At 42.8% G+C, this 21,857-nt stretch overlaps 2 long non-coding RNA genes across 2 annotated transcripts in view; one reads left to right on the plus strand and one right to left on the minus strand.

Moving 5' to 3' along the window:
* The window catches only part of LOC148004257 (uncharacterized), a 62,242-nt gene that overhangs the window by 27,278 nt on the left and 13,107 nt on the right, over positions 1–21,857 (minus strand). The window lies entirely within an intron of this gene.
* The window catches only part of LOC134480076 (uncharacterized), a 31,081-nt gene continuing 21,760 nt past the window's right edge, over positions 12,537–21,857 (plus strand). Inside the window, exon 1 of the long non-coding RNA XR_015627910.1 lies at positions 12,537–13,504. This is a non-coding gene — a long non-coding RNA (uncharacterized LOC134480076). The remainder of the gene's footprint in view (positions 13,505–21,857) is intronic.

Consider the following 21,857-nt stretch of genomic DNA (forward strand, 5'->3'; position numbering starts at 1 on the left):
ACTCAACATTAAAACAGTGATGCAACTATCACGTGACCCGGCCATACTACTTACTCCTTTGAGTCATCGTGCCACAAAACATGCTTGCCCAAACATGTTTACGGCTGTACTGTTCACAGGAGACTGGAAATGAACCCAGGCGAGATGTCCATCCACAGGTGAATAGAAAATGAGGTCCACACGCACCACGGAATTTTATACAGCCATAAATTAAAATAAAATAATGACATTTGCAAATGCAGCTGGAAAGCATTACGTTAAACGAAATAAGATGAACTTGGAATCATGCAGAGCCTGGTTTTAAAATCATGTTGCCTAAATTGATGCCTGGCAAGAGCTAACAGGATGGAGAACAAGTCAGAGGAAGACATATATCAGCAATGTTATCTGTATTGTATTTTGAAGTGTGTGTGTGTGTCTGTGTGTGATGTGTGTGTGTGATGTGTGTGTGATGTGTGTGTGTGATGTGTGTGTGTGTGTGTGTGTGGTTGTGCACTCACACATTAAGTGCATTGCCATCAGAGGCCAGAAGAGGGATAATTGGCAGTTTTGAGCTGCCCCGATATGGGTGCTGGAACCTGAATTCTGATCCTGTATAAGACCAATAAACTTTCTAACTGCTATTTGGACAGTGACACTCTGGGATAAAGTAATAATAGACATTGGCCATTGTGTATTTGTGAAAACCCACAGAACTGTACAGTAGAAAATGTGAACCCTAATGTAAGCAATGAACTTTTCACCAATGATAATTTCTCAATATCTCCTCAGAGGTTGTAAAATAGCTGCCATTCCTTGTGCAAGATGTCAGTGATGGGGGGAATTCTAAGGAGTGTGGAGAATATGCATTTCTGTAGATTTATCTACTTTTTCTATACATGTAAAACCACTGTAGAAAAAAACAAGACAACCAAGAAAGAAATGACAAGGATCCACTCAGGGCATGGGAGCACACAGCAGATGGACTGAATCTGGCACTCTTCAATTCAGGGAAGATTTTCCAGAGGAGGTGAATCCTATCCTCAGTCTGAAGGGGGAGGAGAAAGGGAAAGAAGATGGAGGAGTGCAGGATGATGTGATTATGCAGGCAAAGGCAGGTACAAGACAGAACAAGGCCTGTCATTGGATGAAAAGGAAGGATGGGCGGGAGAAAAGTTTTAAGGAACAGGAGACTGGAACCACGGAGAGGGAGGCGCAACCGAGAGAACATGGAGGCGGATGTTAAGATTCCACTCTGCACATTTACAGTTGTTATTAATATTCTTAAGAGATGGATGTGTACAGGGCTTTGTATGTCTAAGTGGGCAATTATATCTTATCAATTGGATCATACGTTATTGTGTTATGTGTTCTTTCATGTGGTGATTTAATTGAATTCAAGAGAGTATGTGGTGGCTGTATGTGGAATTGAGATGTTTATGTCTAGCATGGTGGTAACCTGCCTTGGGAACTGGATGGGTAGAGAGATTGTTGCCAGGCTCAGAGAGTAGCCCTTGGCAGTGTGATAAGGGATGGAGCAGAGCAGGTGAGGCGCTTTGCTGACTGAGATGAAGATGTCTACCAGATATGATGGGGCACTGCGGTGCCCAACCTAGTGAGGAAAAAAGACAGCATGTTTTTTATAATTTTACAGCAACAGGGGAGAGGTGGGGAGAGGAGAAGGGGAGAAAATACAAAGTAGAGGGGAGGAGGAGAAGAAGGCAAGAAAGGGGGGAGGGGACGGAGGAGAAAAAAGAAGATGGGGAGGGGAGAGAGAGGAAGAGAACCAGGTACTACAGGAAGACAGGGTGATACAAGGTGGTAATAGGTAATATAAGGTGATAGAAGGTAAGATAATGCTTCCTACAAATGCAAGTTTTGATTCCCAGACCTGCAGAAGTCTCCATAGAAAAATAACAAAATAAAAGTGTAAAAGGAGATCTTTGCAAATGTAATAAAGCTCAGACTCTTGTCATGAGTAGATTATCCTGGACTATGCAGGTGAGCCCTCACCCCAATCACAAGTGTCTCACAAAAGAGAAGCAGTGGGAGGTAGACATACTATACTGTATTATTTTTTTCATTACAATAATAAAACACTTGAATCAGGTTAATCTTAAGAAAAGATTTGGACTTACAGACTCAATAGTTTAGGTCTGGGGACTTGAAATTGGAGACAGATTTCTTGCTGTCAGAATACAGAGGTGGCAGAGGACATCACAAAGCAAGAGACTGGGTGCTCACCAGTCTGTATGCCTGATCTCTTTCTCTCTTCCTGGAAAACCACCAGGGCTCAACCACAGGGTTGTATCTTGATGACTTCTTCCTGATCAGAAGCCCCACCAACAGGCACTGAGTTGGCTTGAGCTTTTTGTGTTTGTTTGTTTGTTTGTTTGTTTGTTTGTTTTTGGTCAACTTGACACAAGATATAGTCACCCAGGGTGGGTGAGAAAATGCCTTCATCAGATTGGTCCTTAAGCAATTTTGGACCAATTTTGGACCAGTTTTGAGGGAACATTTTCTTAATTCATCATTGACATGGGAGGGTCCAGCCCACTCTGAGTGGTGCTACCCTGAATAGGTAGTCCTGAGTTGTAAAAAATATCAAACAGAAGTCACGCATGGTGGCACATAACTTTAATCCCAACACTTGAAGACAGAGGCAGGCAGATCTCTATGAGTTCTAGGCTAGACAATTTAAAGCTACATAGTGAGACCATGTCTCCAAAACCATAACACAACAAGAACAAAAACAAAGCCGCTACCACCACCACCAAAGAAACAAGCCAGGGGAACAAGCCAGAAAACAGCATTCCCTATGGCCTCTGCTTAGTTCCTGCTTCTAGATCCACACCTTAAATTTCCTACCTTGTGGACTGAACCTGTAAGCTACAATAACATAATCCTTTTCCTCCCCAAGTTGCTGTGGGTCAAGGGTTTTATTGCAGCAATAGACAAACCTGATTTAGACATGGCCTAAGTTGCCCTATAATATAGCTTAATATAATATCTTTATATTAAGCTATAATAGCTTTACTAATATAACACTTAGGAATTAAACTTCTGTGTGAGTCTAGAACAAATCACATTGAAACTGTATCACACACAGAGAAGGTATAGGTAAGTGTAAAAATGGAGACACACTGGCATGATACCACCCCAAACCAAAGAGTGCTGGCTACCACCAGAAGCTGCCAGAGTGGGTGATGCCCTGCTCACACCCCTACTCACACCCCTGCTCACACTCCTGCTCACACCCCTGCTCACACCCCTGCTCACACCCCTGCTCACACTCCTGCTCACACCCCTACTCACACCCCTGCTCACACTCCTGCTTACACCTCTACTCACACCCCTGCTCACACCCCTGCTCACACCCCTGCTCACACTCCTGCTCACACCCCTGCTCACACCTCTACTCACACCCCTGCTCACACCCCTGCTCACACCCCTGCTCACACCCCTGCTCACACCCCTACTCACACCGTTACTCACACTCCTGCTCACACCCCTGCTCACACTCCTGCTCACACCCCTGCTCACACCCCTGCTCACACCCCTGCTCACACCCCTGCTCACACTCCTGCTCACACCCCTGCTCACACCTCTACTCACACCCCTGCTCACACCCCTGCTCACACCCCTGCTCACACCCCTGCTCACACCCCTACTCACACCGTTACTCACACTCCTGCTCACACCCCTGCTCACACCCCTGCTCACACTCCTGCTCACACCCCTGCTCACACCCCTGCTCACACCCCTGCTCACACCCCTGCTCACACCTCTACTCACACTCCTGCTCACACCCCTGCTCACACCCCTGCTCACACCCCTGCTCACACTCCTGCTCACACCTCTACTCACACCCCTGCTCACACCCCTGCTCACACCCCTGCTCACACCCCTGCTCACACCCCTGCTCACACCTTCACTCCTGTTGACCGAATGCTGCTGAAGGTGGCGTTCTAGCTTCCAGGATGATAACTGCTAAATCCTTGTTGTTCCTAGACCATCAAGTCCATGGAAATTTGTTATGGAAATTACTGGAAACTGATACAAAAAACAAAAGTGAATAATACATTCCCAAACCACCTCGTAGTGCATGCCTTATGCGTTGATTCATGTAATCTTTACAAATCTTTATACTGCTTACACTTTTCATATTATCCCAATATACATTCCATTTGTTTATTTAATCTTCACAACAACAAATTAAGTCGAATTTACCTTCATCCTGGACTGAGGTCACAATCAATAAACGACAGAAGTGATACTCAAGGCTAGCAGTTCGACCCCAGAACTTTTGTCTTTGTACAGAAGTGGCTTGGTCTGTGCTGGACACACATACATGGCTCTGTGAGCAGAGCTGTGAGCAGCAGCACAGGACTCTGGGTAAGCAGGAAGCAGACAGTGGTTCTCTAAGATCATCTGAGATCCAGTGTGCAGCATTAGGACAACTCTTCACGCCTGTGTTGTTTCATTTTTAAAATAGAAATAGAATTCTGAGCACAAAGTAAGTTAAATCATAACACTTGCTGTGTATTAACCACCTACACCAGGAAGATATTTCATATACAGTGTGATGGGAAGGGTAGAACAGAGCTGTAGCTCAGAGAAGACTCTGGGCACATTCATAGGGCATGCTCGGTCCCCTACTTCTTCTTCTGCTTTTAGCTTATTTATTTCATTATAACTATACTTAAGTAAATATCCTTACATTGGTTAGTACAGTGAAATTTAATAATTTGACTTATCCAACACAATTTAAACCAAACAGCTGTGTGTAGTACAAATTTTAAGCAGAAAAATAATTAAGACTTGAAGTGTATATTATTTTTGGTCTGTGTTAAAAAATAAACATATGTTATAGTATAAAAGCTTAAATCTGGGGGCAAGAAAGCCTTTTGTGATGTTTTAATGCTAATTGAATGAATCCCATGATTGCAGTTCAGCCGTGGAGGTGGGTAAAGAACCCATGCAACAGCTCAGTGGCTGTGCAGATCTTGTGATCGTTGTACGATGCCTCAGTCTGCACGTTCCAATCAAGCAGATCCCCAAGTCTGCAGAAACATGATGAGAGACACCCTGAAAAGCATGGAATTAAATCCTTTATACATTTAATCTAAAATTCCATAGTTTTTACGAAAGCATTTTTATTTTATTTTATGTGTATTGGTGAATTTCCTGCATGTATATCAATGTACCATGTGAGTGCCCGGTGACAATGGAGTCCAGAGGAGAGTATTAGAGCCTCTGGAACTGGAGTCACAGACCATTTTGAGCTTCCTGAAGCTGCTAATAATTGAACCCTGGTCCTGTGGAAGAGCAACCAGTGCTCTTAGCCACCGAACCATTTCTCCCGCTCTTGGGCATTAATCTTGATGGGAAAAGTTGATCTTGTCATCTTTAAGTTCAACATGTAGAGTATCTTAGTTAGGGTTTCTAATGCTGTGAAGAGACACCATGACCATGGGAACTCTTATAAAGGAAAACTCTGAATTGGGGCTTACAGTTGAGCAGTTTAGTCCATGATCATCACGGTGGGAAGCATAGCGGCACACAGGCAGGCATGGTGCTGGAGAAGGAGATGAGAGTTCTACACTGGGATCCACAGGCAGCAAGAATAGAATGAAACATACTAGACCTGGCTTGAGCTTCTGAGACTTCAGAGGCTTCAGAGGCTTGCCCACAGTGACACTTCCTCCAACAATGATACAGCGACTCCATCCAACAAGACCACCCCTCCCAATAGTGCCAGTGTCTATGAGCCTATGGTCCATTTTTATTCAAACTTTTGTGTAAGCCCAAGGTCACTGAAGAAATCCTCTTTTTCAGAGCAGCCAATAAATTCTGAGCTCCCCTCAGCCTGCCTGGAGGACTCTCTTATAAGTTCCACTGATGCTCTTAACTAAGGCAATTGCTGTGGATTTTCAAACCATCTTGTCAAACAGTGTTTTACTTTGGGTTTTACTTCTGTGAACAGACACCATGACCAAGACAACTCTTCCAAGAACAACATTTAATTGGGTCTGGCTTACAATTCAGTCCATTATCATCAAGGCAGGAGAATGGCAGCATTCAGGCAGGCATGGTGTGGAAGGAGAGTTCCACATCATCTGAAGGCTATTAGGATAAGACTGACTTCCAAGCAGCTAAGACAAAGGTCTCTCAAAACCCACCCCACAGTGACACAGTTCCTCCAACGAGACCATACCTCCCAACAGTGCCACTCCCTGGGCGAAGCATATTCAAACCACCACATTTCACTCCCTGGCCCCAAAGGCTTATTCAAACACATGAGTTCATGAGGGCCATACCTACCCATAGCATAATGCAAAATACAATTAGTTCAACCTCAAAAGTTCCACTGTCTGTAACTGTCTCAACATTAAAAGCCCAAAGTTCAACGTCTCTTCCGAGATTTAATCAACCACTTATAATTCCCTAATAAATCAAAATCAAAGAGCAGATCACATGCCTCCAACGTCACAGGACATACATTGCCATTTGGAAACATCATGGTGAAGAAATACGGGGCCAAAGCATGATAGAAAATCAGCTGGGCAAACTCCAAACTCTGCATCTCCATGTCTGAGGTCAAATTGCTCTTCAGATCTCCAAATCTTTTCAGTTTTGTTGACTGCAACAAACTCCTTTCTCCTGGGCTAATCCCACTCCCTGTTAGCAGCTTTCCTCAGCAGGTATCACATGACTCTGGCAACTCCAACATCTCAACACAGCTTCACAGCTTCTTTTCTCAATGTCTGGGATCCTACAGAGGGCTGGGGTCACTTCTTTAGCTCTGCCATCTGCAGCGCTCTAGGCTCTGGTTAACTCCACTTTACTACTGCTGCTGTTCTTGGTGGTCTTCCCATAGGACTGGTATCCCCAATACACTGGGGTCTTCTGCTGCAGCTAGGTGTCACCAATAGCCTCTCATAGGCTCTCTTCATGATGCCAAGCCTCAACTTCATTGCATGGGCCCTTCAGTCCTGGGCCATCAGCTACAACTGAGGCTACACCTTCATCAGTGGCCTTCCCTGGCCTCTCACAGCCTCAGATGTTCTCCATAACCCCTTCATACCTTAAAAACCACCTGGGTGATTCTTTTCCATTATAGCTGGACTTGTCCAGCTGTAGCATGAGGTACAAGATTGCCTATCTCTGGAACATAGCTTCTTTGTGCTCTCAGAAAACACTTCCCAGAAGATTTTACCTCACAGCTAACCAGCATCAATTGTCCCAGTGGTCCCTTCTAGTCTTGACTCTAAAGCTAGAGCCACGTGGCCAGAACTGCAGAGCTCTGCTGCATGCTGGGACTGAGACATACTCCCCTACCTCTTTATATTATAATATCACCAGCTTTCTGTTTTCCAATGCCTTCACTGCCTAAGCTTGGCTCTTTAGATTGTTCTTGAACTCAGAGATCTGCATGGCTCGGTCTCTTGAGTGCTAGGATTAAAGCATGTGCCACTATGCCTAGACTTAATTAAGCTTCTCTCCTTCGAACTTGCTCTGTCCCAGGCTGACCTTGAACTCAGAGATCTGCTTGCCTTTGTATCCTGGGACTAAAGGTGTACCATATGCCTGGGCCTAAGCTTTTCATGGTCACTATGCCCTCAAGATCTGGATCAAAAGCCTGTGTTCCCCATCTCTGAATTGTATTTTTTTTCCAAATTAACAGTACAAATGAAACAATAACCAAGTAATAATACCTAACATGGTATAAATATCCCTTGTTCAACTGCAAACACATAAACAATAAGGTTAGCTGGGTGGGATCCTGCCCTGAGATCACCACTTCCTTAATCTATTTATCTTCTTGAGCACAGGATTCAGCTCCATTGTACTTCCTGGTGCCCCTTTATTACTTGAACCAACATTTAGTGCTTTTCCTTTCTAAGCTTGCTATGCTTGATAAAAATACTCCTCATAAGACTGAACCACAGGATAAAGTCTAAACTAGGCTCTTTTTGAGACTTCCTTTGTCAGTACAGTTAATCTGAATCTCTACACCTTAGCCTCAGGAAGACTCTTTAGATCAGGGGAAAGAGCAGTCACATTCTTCACCAAAATATCACAAATACAATCCCTAGAAAACATGTTAACATTTTTTTCCCACTGAAACATCTTGGTCTGCACAGTTAAAGTCACCTCAGCTCCACTGTCTTCCAAGTTCCTTTTAGGATGGCCCATTAAGCTCCACTTAAAACATTCCATGGCTTTCCAAGTTTAAAGTCCCCAAATCCACAATCTTCCAAACAAAAACATGGTCAGGCCTATCACAGCAATATCTCAATCCCTAATACCAATCTCTAGTATTTAGCTTTTCCATTGCTGCGGACAGACACCATGACCAAGGCAACTCTTCTAAGAACAACATTTAATTGGTGCAGGCTTGAGAGTTGAAAGATTCAGTCCATTATCACCACGGCAGGAGCATGGCAGCATCTAGGCAGACATGGTGTAGGAGGAGCTGAGAGTTCTACATCTCCATCTGAAGATCACTAGAAGACTGACTTCCAGGCAGCTAGGAGGAAGGTCTCACAAAGCCTACCCCCACAGAGACACACTTCCTAATTGTGTTACTCCATAAGCCAAGCATATTTGAACCTTCACACAGAGTATTGATTATTTCAGCAAGGAAAACAGCCTTCTGTTGTTTGTTAAGATTCTTAGCAGCTAAGCCATGTCTTCAGCCCCTCGACTGTTTCAATGCTCATTTGGCTTGGTAGTTCTGTTCTTGTTTTATCCACATCCTTTGCACTGCTCTAATGCAAATGGGGCCGCAAGGAATAGAATGAACATTTGTACTTGATTCAATAAGATGGACTCATTTTTTTATCTCTTACTCCATAGACCTGTGGGTCTGCTGACAGGGTACTTTTGCTTTCTGGCATTAAACAGAGTTATCTATAGATGATGGACCAATAAAGATAGGGTAAGAGGTAAATTCCCCTCTGTGGAGAATCGTATGTCTCCGACTGTATCTCAGGGTTTTGTTTGTTGTTTGTTTGTTTGTTTTTAGATGGGTCTCATTCTATAAACTCCTTGGACTCCTACCAATACTCCTACCTCAGTCACCTAATTACCTTCATGCAATCTACCCGTTTCCATGGATACGTCTTAGCATGCAATATGTCTTTTAAGTAGTAGTGATTTCAAGAACTGAGCTCTAGAAGACACCAAGAACCTTTGACCGCCCTGGGAATCACTCAGCTTGCAGTGTATCCCTCCTTGGTGATTCAGAGAGAGAATTACCCACAGGAAATGTCACACCCCTCAGAGCTGACTTCCTCCAAGCTTTTCTTCTAATAACATCTGAAGGTCAGAATCTCATCTTCCAGATGCTTCTGTGACATAAGAGCCTGAGGCCTCGCAGTGGAAGTCTTTTCCTTGCCCTGTGCACAAATATCTCTTGCCCCCCCATCAAGTCTTCGTTCCTGAACCCAATGTTGTATCAGGCTTCCTCTAAACTGGTAGTGACTCTACTCCATGCACTTAATACCAGGAAAAATACATCTGTTTTTAAAACTAGGGTAAAAATAGATGCCATTTTAAAAACAAGAGTGGAAATAAACTAGGGCAAAAATATTGAAAAGCAATCTTTCTGTTCCACCTATTTCTTGAAAAAATATAGAGCGCCCATATAAAGCACTCATCAGCAGCAAATACATTTTCCTCAGCTTAGATCACTGTGATTACTTACGCTCGTATATACGTGAATGCATGCTTTTTAAATGAAGTTCTCACAGCAGTCCTGTGAGGTCGAGTCTATCATGCATATTTTACAGATGGGACAACTGAAGGTCAGATCTGCTCACTGAGTTATAAGCTTTAAGACTCAGGCTTCCACCTGATACAAAGTGCTTTTCCTCACAGCAGGCACTCAAGCTGTTGTCAATTGAAGGCAGAAAATTAGTAGCACTGTGATCATAAGCCTTTAGGGCACTATCACTTTAAGTACTTATTTCATTGAATCCTTATAATCTGTGCAGAAGGTAGTGTTATTTCTGTGGATGAAGAACTTTAGGCAGATAACCTGCAGGACTCTGGGGCTCACTGGTACAGGGGCAAGATTGACTTTATCACTGTATAGCCATCTTTTTGAAATGGACGGGCAAAAATAAACATGTGTTGTTGTTGAATAAAACGTTAAAAATCACTCTCATTGCTTAAGAACAGCTAAAATATCTAAATAAAGTTTTCAAGTCATTAGTTAACAAGATAGAGAAAAAAAAGATTGCTACAGTGGGGTTGAAGAGTAGAAAGCTATGGCAAGTGAGAGGGAGAGAGGGAGGGAGGGAGACAGGAAAGGAGGGAGGAGGGGGGGGGAGAGAGAGAGAGAGAGAGAGAGAGAGAGAGAGAGAGAGAGAGAGAGAGAGAGAACACAATTTAGGAAATGGAGTGATAGAAGCCATTACCAGCAATGGCATACCGGAAGATTATAGAAGAATTCTAGAAGAATCTAAAAACAAACCAAAGCCCATTGCTCTACCAAGGTCAGTCCCAACCAAACAGGAAGCAGAAGTAGAGGAAGTTCTCTGGGTGGGTCTGAAGTGACAGTGAGAAAGGAGCCGGTCAATAGAGAAGAGACTGACTCAGAAGGAAGCCCTGGTTCCCAGGGAAGACTTAGTCGATTCCTCCTCTATTGCTTTTCAAACATTTGCTGGGTTTTTATTTTTGTTTTTCTTATTGAGCAAATTAGTACATACTCATTGCCAATTAGTTTAGCAATAGAGATGAATAGAAGAAGCACAATTATTGCTTCTCTGGAGACTCCCTGAACACCTGGGGAAGTGGACATTCTTCAGATCATCAGCGCCTTTTGCCTGGGAAAAGATGCTGTGTGTGTGGAAAGGCACAGCTGAGAATGCGGCACTGCAGGGAGGCCATTTCTACTGGACCCAGAGAGTCCAGTGTCCTGGGCAAGTGCACAGTGCGACACCAGGATGGCTCTCTCGTCTTCATAACAACAGAGTTGCCCCATGTTCTCCAGAAGCAAGAGGGGAAATTTATGGATCAAAATCCCTTTTCTCTTACCCTAAAGTGAAAATGTCAGGTGTTGGGCACTCACTTGTGAGTTCCGAGCTGTCCTCACGTGATGGGACTAAGGACACTTAGAGGACTGGAAGGCCTTAGCTCAGAGAGAACTCAGAAAGTTCCACTGTTCTACAAGGGAAGGTGTGGGGGGTATTTCTTTCATCTTGTAGCCATTATATATATCCACTGTTGCCCTTTCATCAACAAACACCATAATTATAAATATAATGCCTTTTGCTTGTCTTTTTAAAATTGGCATATCAAGGAATGGGTGTAATTACTATACTTTTGTAATACTTTGTATTTGATATTTCTTCCCAACCCCCCCCCCCCAGCTCCAGCCTCTTCTTCTCTTCCCAGGGCCCACCACCACCACCCATCTCTCCTTTGCTTTTAACATGATGGTTTTTAAGAACATAAATAATTTTGCATTGAAATATTTCTGATTTTTCAATGTTATACAGTTTACTCTAGGCAGTAATATTAATAAATATGTTACTGATGTTTTGTCAACATGTAAATCATCATTACATGTGTAAATAAATCCATATATAATGTAATATATATGCCATTTTTGAGTGAAATTTTTATCAAATAAATTAACTTTGTTTTGGGCCATTGACAAGCTGCTCTCCTCAGCTTTCAGCTGAGGAAACACCAACTAATAATTGCCTATTCACAAAGAACAACAGTTCTTTATATAAGGTTTTGTATTTGCAGCCTTTCAGGCAACGTTCACTGCACTATTCATAGCTGTCTGTACAAAGTGGTCATGAGAGAATGGTATTCGAGTTTGTTTAATCAGTTCCCTTCAGAATTCAGTAATAAGCTTGAAGCTCAACTCTAAAACGCTACTTTATTATTTATGTAGAGTGGTCTTTTTTTCATTTAAGGTATATATGTTGATTCAACTAAACTTTTTGTTCAAGAGTACAACCTAAATAAAAGACACAGGATCAAAGCACACTGATAAAGTCTCTACCAAGTTCTCAATCCAAAGAGATTAAGAACTAGATCTGTCAGAGGTTGGAGAGGTAGATGGCTCTGACGTAGAGTACTGGGTTCAATTTCCAGTCCCCATGCCCTCTGTAACTCCTATTCCAGGGGATCCTCTTCTGACCTCTTCAGCACCACGGGCACACATGTCAAACAGACATATATCCAGGTAAAACATCCACACAATAAAAACATTTAAAGGATATAGATCTGTCAAAACTCATGATGGATGTGGAACTGATGAAGGAGTCTTTTGAAAAAGGTCAGTTATAACTCTAGTTGTAATCAACCCTCAAAGGCTTGGAGGAGAAGAGGGGACGCAGAGCCCTCAGAACGAATAACTGAATCAAGACATACGTCCTCTGCTCCCACGAATTTCCCACGCCCCGATGAGGCAATAATCAGAGACATTCAGATAGCCTATGAATGCAGCAACATAGTGATGAAGCAAAACAGGATGAAGCAAACAGTGACCACTAAAGTTGTACAAGAGAAGTCACTAGAACATTCTTCTCGCCCTTCAGGATCTAAAGTTCGCTGAAGCCACTAAGGCACCCACCACATGTTCCATGCAGCTCTTCCTCCACCGATGCCCAACAGGGTCAATACTAAGAAAATACCCTCCCTCCTCCGTGCCTTCCCTCAGCCCTCTCTTCTGAGGACAGGAGTCAAACTTCCTGATAACTTCCTGATATGTTCTTCTCTTGTCTTCAATGGAGTCAGTGTAGTCATGACTAAGAATTTCTACCATCTCCTGAGAAAGGGAAGAAAAACTCCACAAGCATCTCAATGCCTCTGGGTACAACTTGATTCAGGCCTGCCTGCATGTGCCTGCCATGGGAGCCATTCACTGTGCCAAGTTCTTAAATATTGAGCAAGTCTTGAAAGAAATCCCAGTCGGGCCTACTCAAACTTCCAGCGAGAAGAACGGGGAGACGGATTTAAAACAAAAGCAAACAAAACAACAACCCCCGAATAAAAGCAGTGCTACATTTTACACCGTGGTAAATAATGTGTCTGAAAGGTTGAGAATCAAATATATAATGAAGATAATCATTAATCTCAGCCAAAATAGAGGCTGTGTTCCAGGGAAGACAAAGTCAATAGGGAAAAGAAAGAAGAAGGAATATTCCAGACAAAAGGAAGAGTACACGTCAGCTCTATGGCACATTCAGTGAATGGAAAGGGAAGCTAAATCGGCTTGGTTGGGTATTGAGACACATCTAAGGATTCTGGCTAAGAAGTCATCAGCTCAGCACCCTGCCCTATTCCCAGGTGGCTTTCACAAGCCTGGAGTGAATAGCCTTAACGTGGTCCAGCTTTCGCTCTTCCAAGAATCCTGGGAGGCTTTACTGCAGAAGCTGCAGGACCACAGCCAGTCAGGATTCTGAGTACACAGTGTACCTTGTACTGACCCAGCATGCCGTGTGCAGCTTCAGAGGCTACCGTGTGAGAGCAGCAAGGGTCCTAGCAACAGGCTGTGGTGAGTATTCCAGGCGGGGGCGGGCGGGAGGTTCTATTTTTACTCACAAATGAGAGAGAGAGAGAGAGAGAGAGAGAGAGAGAGAGAGAGAGAGAGAGAGAGAGAGAACACTGTTTTTCAAGCTGTGATAGGTCACCTGTCTGAAGATGACACCTGAGAGAGAGAGAGAGAGAGAGAGAGAGAGAGAGAGAGAGAGAGAACGAGAGAGCACTGTTTTTCAAGCTATGATAGGTCTGATAGGTGTCTGAAGATGACACCTGAGGAGAAACATCCTCTGATGGGACTCCTCAGGGAATAATAGTCCATCAGCCGACGGGCATCGGCTGTTTCTATTTCCTGGCTACTGTGAATAGAGCAGCAATAGATAAACAAGTCTCTCTATAGAAAGATACAGAGCCCTTTTGATATATCCTTAGAAGTGTTTGCCTCGATCTTAGATCTATGTTCAGCTACTTGAGGAACCTGTACCCCGATTCCTGTAGTGGCTGCACAACTTTGCACCCCCAGAAGTAGAGGATAAAGGCTTCCCTCTCCCCACTTCTTCCACAGCATCTGTTGTCATTTGTTTTTATTTTGTTTTGTTTGTCATTCTGGTTTTTGTCTTGGCCATCCAGATGGCTAGCGTTTTCAACATTTTTCCAAGTGTTTCTCAGTCATTTGTGTTTTATCTTTGAGAACTCTCTGTTTAGTCCCATGCCCCATAGTTTTTAAGACTGTGATATGTATTTTCTTGTTTAGTTCTTTGCGTTCTTTATTTTCTTGTTTAGTTCTTTGAGTTCTTTGTATAGTGTAGACGTGTATCCTCTGTCAGATGCACAACTGGTAAAGTTGTTTGTTCCTTCCCATTCTGTAGGCTGCCTCCTTGTTTCAATGGTGGCATCCTTTGTTGTTCAGGTTTTGTGTGGTCCCATTCATCAGATGTTGGTCTTAATGTTTGTGCTATCAGAGTCCTGCTCAGAAAGTTCTTTGCTGTGCCTGTAAGTTCAAACCTATTGCCTACTTCCTCTGCTATTGGATTTGGTGTATTTGGTCTTACGTTGACATCTGTGATCCATTTGCAGTTAAGTTTTGGACAGTGTGATAAAAATGGATCTCTTCCCATTCTTCTGTTCAGCTAGACAGGACAGCTACCCAGTTTGACCAGCACCATTTTTCTGTTTTGTGATGTTTTGGGCTTTTCGTGAAACACCAGGTATCTTCAGGTGTGTGGACTTACATCTGGGTTCTCATTTCTGTTCCACTGGCCAGTGCCAGTTTTTATGCCAGCGTCATGCCTTGATTTATTGCTAGAGCACACAGCACAGGCAGAATGGGGAATGGTGGGATCTCCAAAGTTCTTTATTGTTCAGGATCGTTTTAGACATACTGAATTTTCAGTATTTCAATATGAAGTCTAAGGTTATTATTTCAATTACTGTGGGGAATTATGTTGGAGAGTGTGTTGAACCTTCAGATTGCTTTTGGCAGGATGGCCATTTTCACAACATTAACCTATCAAGCCATGAGTATGGAAGTTCTATACATCTTCAGCTATCTTATTAAATTCTTTCTTCAATGTCTTAAAGGTTTTTATTGTGCAAGCCTTTCGCTTCCTTACAGCTATTCTGAGATGTTTTTTGAAGCTACTGGGGATGGTACTGGGTTTTTCGTTGTTGCCGTTGTTGGTGGTGGTTTTGTTTCTTTTCTTCCCTTGTGTGTTCATTGACTGGCTATAGGAAGCCACTGATTTTTGTGTGTTGATTTTGTATCCTGTTATTTTGCTGAATGCATGTATTAGCTGTAGAAAATTCTTGGTAGAGTGTTTAGGTATAAAATCATATCATCTGCAGATGGATATTTTGACTTCTTCCTTCCTATTTGTACCCCTTGTTCTTCGGTTGTCTTATTGATCTAGCCAAGACTCCAAGAACTATACAGAATAGGGAAAGAGAGAGTGGACATCTTCAGCTTGTTTCTGTTTTTAGTGGAAATGCTTTGTGTCTCTTTGGGTTTAGAATGATGTTAGCTGTAGGCTTGTTGCAAATTGCCTTTATTATACAGCGATATGGCCCTCATACATCTCGTCTCTTCATGACTTAGATCACGAAGGGGTGTTGGATTTCATGAAAGGTCTTTTCTGTGTCTGATGAAATGATTCCTGTTCCTTAACTTATGTGGTGGATTATGTTTATTGATTTATGTATTTTGAAGCATCCTTGTTTCTCTGGGATGAAGCTGATTTTATTATGGTATGTAATCTTTTTGATGTGTTGTTGAATTCAGTTTCTGAGGTCCCCCCCCCAGAATATTTGCATATAGATTCCTCAGAGATTCTGGCCTATGGCTTTGTTTTTGTTGACTCTTCATCTGGTTTTTGTGTTAAGGTAATACTGGCTTTGTAAAAAGAATTTGGAAATATTCCTTCCGTCTCAATTGTATGCAACAGTTTGAGGAGTATTAGTGTTAGTACTGATAGTAGTAGGCATGGTAGAATTCTGCACTGAATCCATCTGCTGCACTACTTCTATTTAATTGGCTGTTATGAACCTGTTTAAATTATTTTGTTTAAATTATTTACTTCATCTTGATTTTACTTTGATTGATCATGTATTCATCCTTTTTTCTAGGTTTTCCAGTTTAGCAGAATACAATTTAAAAAAAAATATGGCCTTATGATTTTTTTAATTTCCCCAGTATCTAACACTTTCCCCCTCATCTCTAATTTTATTAATTTGCATCATCTTTCTCTGGGATAATTTAGCTCAATATCAGTCTTGCTAATTTTTTCAAGGAACAAACTCTTCCTCGTATTGATTCTTTGTGTTATTTTTTCATTTCTATTTATTAATTTCATCCCTGAGTTTGATCATTTATTTCAGTTGTTTGTTCTTGTTTTCCCAAGGCTTTCAATTAGATGGGGTTGGGTAATGGGGAAGGGAGGGGCTGATTCTAGAAGTCTCTAACTAGGCTTTTGGCTTGGCAGTCTTCCTTCCAGCTTATCAATTACAACTGCTTTAGTAGCCAGAGACACATTGTCTAAACCAAAGATGACATTATTTCTGTCACAGTTGGCAAAGGGTCACTAAATGATCATGACATTTCGCTGTTTCAGCTCATGGATAACACTACAGTCTTACAAGGAATGTATTGGTGTTATTTAAAGTTTACACATGAAAATAAGGCTTAAATGGGTCAAATAGCCTGATAAATGTACAAGCAAAGACGTAAAAACATTAACAGTGGCTCAGTGGCTCACCTCTCAGGTTAAAATCAAGGATGAATAAATCAGGCTGGCAGGAACTCTGCTCCACAGAGTCATGAGAACCCCAGGACTCTCAGCATCTAGTATACCACCCTCATTTGCATAGTCAAAACCAACTTGTGGTGAAGAGGAAGAGCCTCCAGAAAGCAGGCTACAAATGGTTGAAAGTTTTAGCACAAAGGGAATGTCTATCTTCTACTCTAATTCCACATTCCCATTACCAAAGGATTCTGCAAAGTGGAGTGCCTGAATGTAATGCCATTGCTATAGGAGAGGTAGAGAAGTGACTTTGACGGCCAGTCTGGTACAAGCTATATTAAAAGGCTATCCCTATGATGTATGATACCATCAGCTCTCATCTGAATCATGCGCCTGACCTTACAGGTCTCCAAGTTCAATCTCGGTAAGCAAACTCCCCACAAAATTCCAAGTAAGCCAGTATAATAAAAGCCAGGCTGTGATATTCTTCTTCTCAGAACCCTGCAGAGGCCTCTGTCCTCATCAAGAACACAAGCAGAAATCCTTGCCATTACCACCTGGTCCCACCTTTAACTATGGCTCAGGCTGCCTTTCCCCCTTCTGCCTGTTGTCCACCTTTCTCCAGACGTATTGGGAAGTCTGCTCTTTCTTAAGGAGGTGAAGCAAGCAATCTCAATCACGACTTTTGTAGTTGATGGGACAAAAAGAAGGCAGTTAAAAGAACCTTGAAAGAGCATCATGGGCAGGGGCTGGGGATTTAGCTCAGTGGTAGAGCGCTTACCTAGGAAGCGCAAGGCCCTGGGTTCGGTCCCCAGCTCCAAAAAAAAAAAAAAAAGAGCATCATGGGCAGACGAAAAGGTCATCTCCGGACACTCTAGGGTAGCTATGAGAGAGTTATGGGTGGTTGGAGATGACAGCATCAGATGACAATGTGAAAAGGTTGAACATGCATGGCTTAGCATGAAAGGGAGGCTCACAGGGGCATGAATGAAACATATCATGTACAGCAGAATACATGAAGCACAGTGAGGAGGCAATAGGTGGTGAGAATACAGAGATAAGGAGGTGGCATTCTTTTAGCAAGGCTTTATAAAACAATGCAAGGCCCGTAGATTCCCTCAGAGTTCAATACCCAAAAGCCACTGGAACTTTGAGAGTTCTATCTGATCTCAGCTGTAAAGGATATATAGACAATGAACTATAGACCTCAGGCCTGAAGGCCAGAAAATAAGATGTCTTGCTCTACCCCACTCTTTACTTTTTACTTTTTTACTCTACTTGCTTCGACAACTTTCGATTTCTCATTTGTTCTTAGATGTCACCTATTCCATTGATAAATTGTTAAATAGATGATATATATTTTAACATATTTTAATATGTTATTTCAATCAACACTAGTGAACCTTATCAAAGCATTTGCAAGGTCCCACACTACATTTGACTCAAATGTTACTGAGGCATTCTCCCTGTCTTTAAGAAGGTACTAGTAGTTCACTGAGGAAGATGTTATACCCATAACTAAGACCCAACAGATAGTGCCCAGCTCTATAAAAGAGTTAAAATAAAGTTCTGTCTGTGAGAAGTTCAAAAGAATGAATGATAACCAACTCCCAGATGGCCAAACTACGGATGAATGTTTTGTGATGGTTTTTCTTGGTTGTTGACTCTGGATGGATTTAGGAGGACGTTTCCAGGAAAAACTTCCCAAGAATGGATGGTACCTTCTGTGAGTAGCCTAGCTATAAAGAGGTCCAGTAATGGCTGCCAGCACACTGGAAAAGCTGAGAACTATAACTAACTAGCCACTCAGTAAACAATGTTCCAGTCATTTTAGAAATTAGGAGAACCATAACCAGCCAGTCGGTCAACAAGGCTCTACACCTCCACAGTCCCAGTCGGACACAAGGCCATGGAGGATTCCTCGAGAGCCTTCGGTGGCCAGCAGTCTTCCCAAAGAGCCCTTTTCGTCCGCGCAGCTTTATTGTAAGCCTTGTGCAGCACTTAGCTCTTTCTTGCCAGGGTCTGACCTAGTTCAGCTTCCTGCGGTGAGTAGAACTGACCTTATCGGCTCTCTTCACACTGTCATAAGGGTAAATTGCATCTCTGTATCAGGAAGACTAGATGCCAGTGCTGCGGTTGAGACCAGAGGGTTATGAGAGAGATAGCAGATAAGACCTTACCAGAGAAGACAGATCAGAGGTAGGTGCGAATGAGAATAACAGACAACCCCCTTCTTCTTCCAAGTCTCATGGTTCTGTCTTTTATTTACATCTGGGCAGATCACAGTCTGGAGGCATGTGCGGGGGCGCTGTAGCCCTTCGGTGATTTGAGGCTTATTATGAATCTGCATTTAATATTAAAAGCAAAGTTGAAATGAAACTTGTTCGGCCATAAGAGAGGCTGCTTCATCTGTGGAGATTTTGCAGTAATTGGACTCTCTTCCTGAGTATCCTTTCATTTCCACCCGTGTTAGTCAGTGTCATACGGAGACAGGAAGGACAGGATGAATCTTATACATGGATGTATTAGGTGGGCTTGCGTGATTTAGTCAGTGCTGGCCTCTATCCCCCCTGATTCAAATATGCAATTCACCCATAGGATTGTGGTTCTATCACCCTTAGCATAGAGATGATAAAATTTGAGTCCATCTGCCTCAGGGAGTTGAGATAGGCCAGTGGTGTGCATAGTGGGAACTTAGGCTGTTTGAATGCTTGTAACCAACTGACAGCTTAAAAAGTATCTCTGACTGCAGAAATATTTGATTTCTGGTTTGGCTGTTTGTTTTTCAAAACAGAGTTTCTCTGTGTAGATCAAGCTGGCCCCAAACTCAGTGATCCACCACCCTCTGCTTCCCAAGTGCTAGGATTAAAGGCATGTGCCACCACTAGGCTGAAATATTTGAGTTTGAAACAAGTAGCTGAACAACTGTATAGTGTATGTTTGTTCAAAGAAAAATGTGGGGTTAGTGCAGCCATGATTCAGTAACAGACTGGACACCTATTGATAGAGTTCGCCCTTAGAATTCATGAGAAGATGATGCTCACAAACTCCAGCAACTCCATGATTCTGCCAGGAAAAGTTTAAGCCGGGAATGGTGATGCACGCCTGTAAGCCTAGCAACTGTGGGGGCTAAGGGAGGAGGACCATGACATGTAGCCTGCCTAGGCTATGTGGTAAGTTTCAGGCTAGCCTGCTCTGCAGAGTTAAATGCTGTTTCAAAGGAACAAAATGATGTTTTAAGTTACTTCTCTCTACTTTTTTTTTAAATAATGGCTTTTTTTTATCAAGCCTTGGTCACCTTCCTTTTTTTTTAAAATTTATTTATTTATTTCATGTATATGATTATACTGTCTTCAGACACACCAGAAGAGAGCATCTCGGATCCCATTACAGATGTCTGTGAGCCACCATGTGGTTGCTGGGAATTGAACTCAGGACCTCTGGAAGAGCAGTCAGTGCTCTTAACCACTGAGCCATCTCTCCAGCCCTTCTCTCTACTTTCAACACAATAGACATGTTTTACTCTTTTTTAAGTCAGGTGTGTGTATGACTCCATTGAGCTTAGGATCAGGTAGGAAAAGCATTACGATTCTGTCTCCTTTGGCTCGACAGGAAATCCTCCACTTTTTGTTTGAAGAACTCAAATTGACTAGCGAGTCCAGGGCAGGGCTTTACATCATCAGACTCTGGTGCTTAACTTCTGCCGCCAGTCTGACTTGACTGGAATCTCCTAAATTATGCCCCTCTGGGCAGATCTATGAGGTATTATCAGAAAGAGGCAACTATGAAGTGGGTAGGACCACCCCGTGCATATGAGTCCCAGGTCAAATAGAAAGAAAGTAGGGAAAGCCAGATGTGTGCCAGCATTCATCTCTCTCTGGTTCGTGATTCTCCTATATGTAAGCAACTCCATGTCCCTGCCACTACAGCTGAGCACAGCTCCTGTTGCCATGGCTACCAGGTGGGCTGCATCTTTTTAAACCATAAGCCCAAATAAATCATTCTTTCCTTAGGTTGCTTCTGTGAAGCATTCTGCCCAAAGCAGAAAAGTGGTACACGATGGGTTTAGAGGGCAAAACGAAAAGTTGTTCTTACATTTAGGAGATGGGAACAATACATGGGTATTTCTGTTTCAGTTCAGTAGGCAGATGGGTTTACTATATAGTCTGAGTGGAATACGTAGACATTGAGGTGAAATAGTAGATAGAATGTGCTATTGTCACAAATCCACTTGCATAGACTGTCGAATTAGAAGGGGACCATTTAACTCTAGGCAAGAACTAGAGGTGAAGCAGGCATTTCCAAATGCCATGTGTTCTAGGTGAAGAGAACCGCACAGGCAAGAACACCGAATCCTGCCTTCCATCATCCATTCAACAACTGTTGAATAAACAGCTCACCTGGGGCTCAAAGGCAGTCACTGCTGAGATGAGCTGAAGATTACAATCATGTTCCTACCTTCAGGGGACGGGCTCAGGACAGAGCTCAGTCTGATTACGCAGTGCCTACTGTGAAATAAGCTCATATTGAGTATGTCCTAGAATAGGGTTCATGGCCCCATCACAAAGCAGTCTATTGATTAGCATCTTCAATCTAGTTCACCGATATTTTTTTTCATAATTCATAAGGCTGTTTTCTCTGGCCACTCTTGCAGGTCTGAGCCATCAGCACATTTGTTCTCTAGGACCAGCTACTCGAATCCGAGCCAAGCTTTGTGGGCCGATGAATGGTCTGACCAGAGCCACCTGAGGGCAGGTTAACGGGTGCTCTTGGCTCGGAGTAAATACCATTTTCATCTGGCAGCTGGGGCACTAGGTCCTTTGGGGATAAAAGAGGACAATGACCTGTTTAGCCTTCAGCAACTGAAGATTAGTGAAGGCAAACAGAATCACATGCCTCTCACTCTGACTCACTTCTGGTTTGCGTTCATGCTCCGTGTTCAATAACCATTACCCTTAGGTTGCCGCTGCCACGGCTCTCCCTTGGCCTAGGTCTGCATTGTGTATTTCATTTATTTGTTTGTTTGTTTAATGTATGTGAGTACACTGTCACTGTCTTCAGACACACCAGAAGAGGCATGGTTTCCCATTACAGATGGTTTCGAGCTGCCATGTGGTTGCCGGGAATTAAACT

Source organism: Rattus norvegicus, chromosome 8 (genome assembly GCF_021556685.1).
Source record: "Rattus norvegicus strain SHRSP/BbbUtx chromosome 8, alternate assembly SHRSP_T2T, whole genome shotgun sequence".
NCBI classification, from domain to species: domain Eukaryota; kingdom Metazoa; phylum Chordata; class Mammalia; order Rodentia; family Muridae; genus Rattus; species Rattus norvegicus.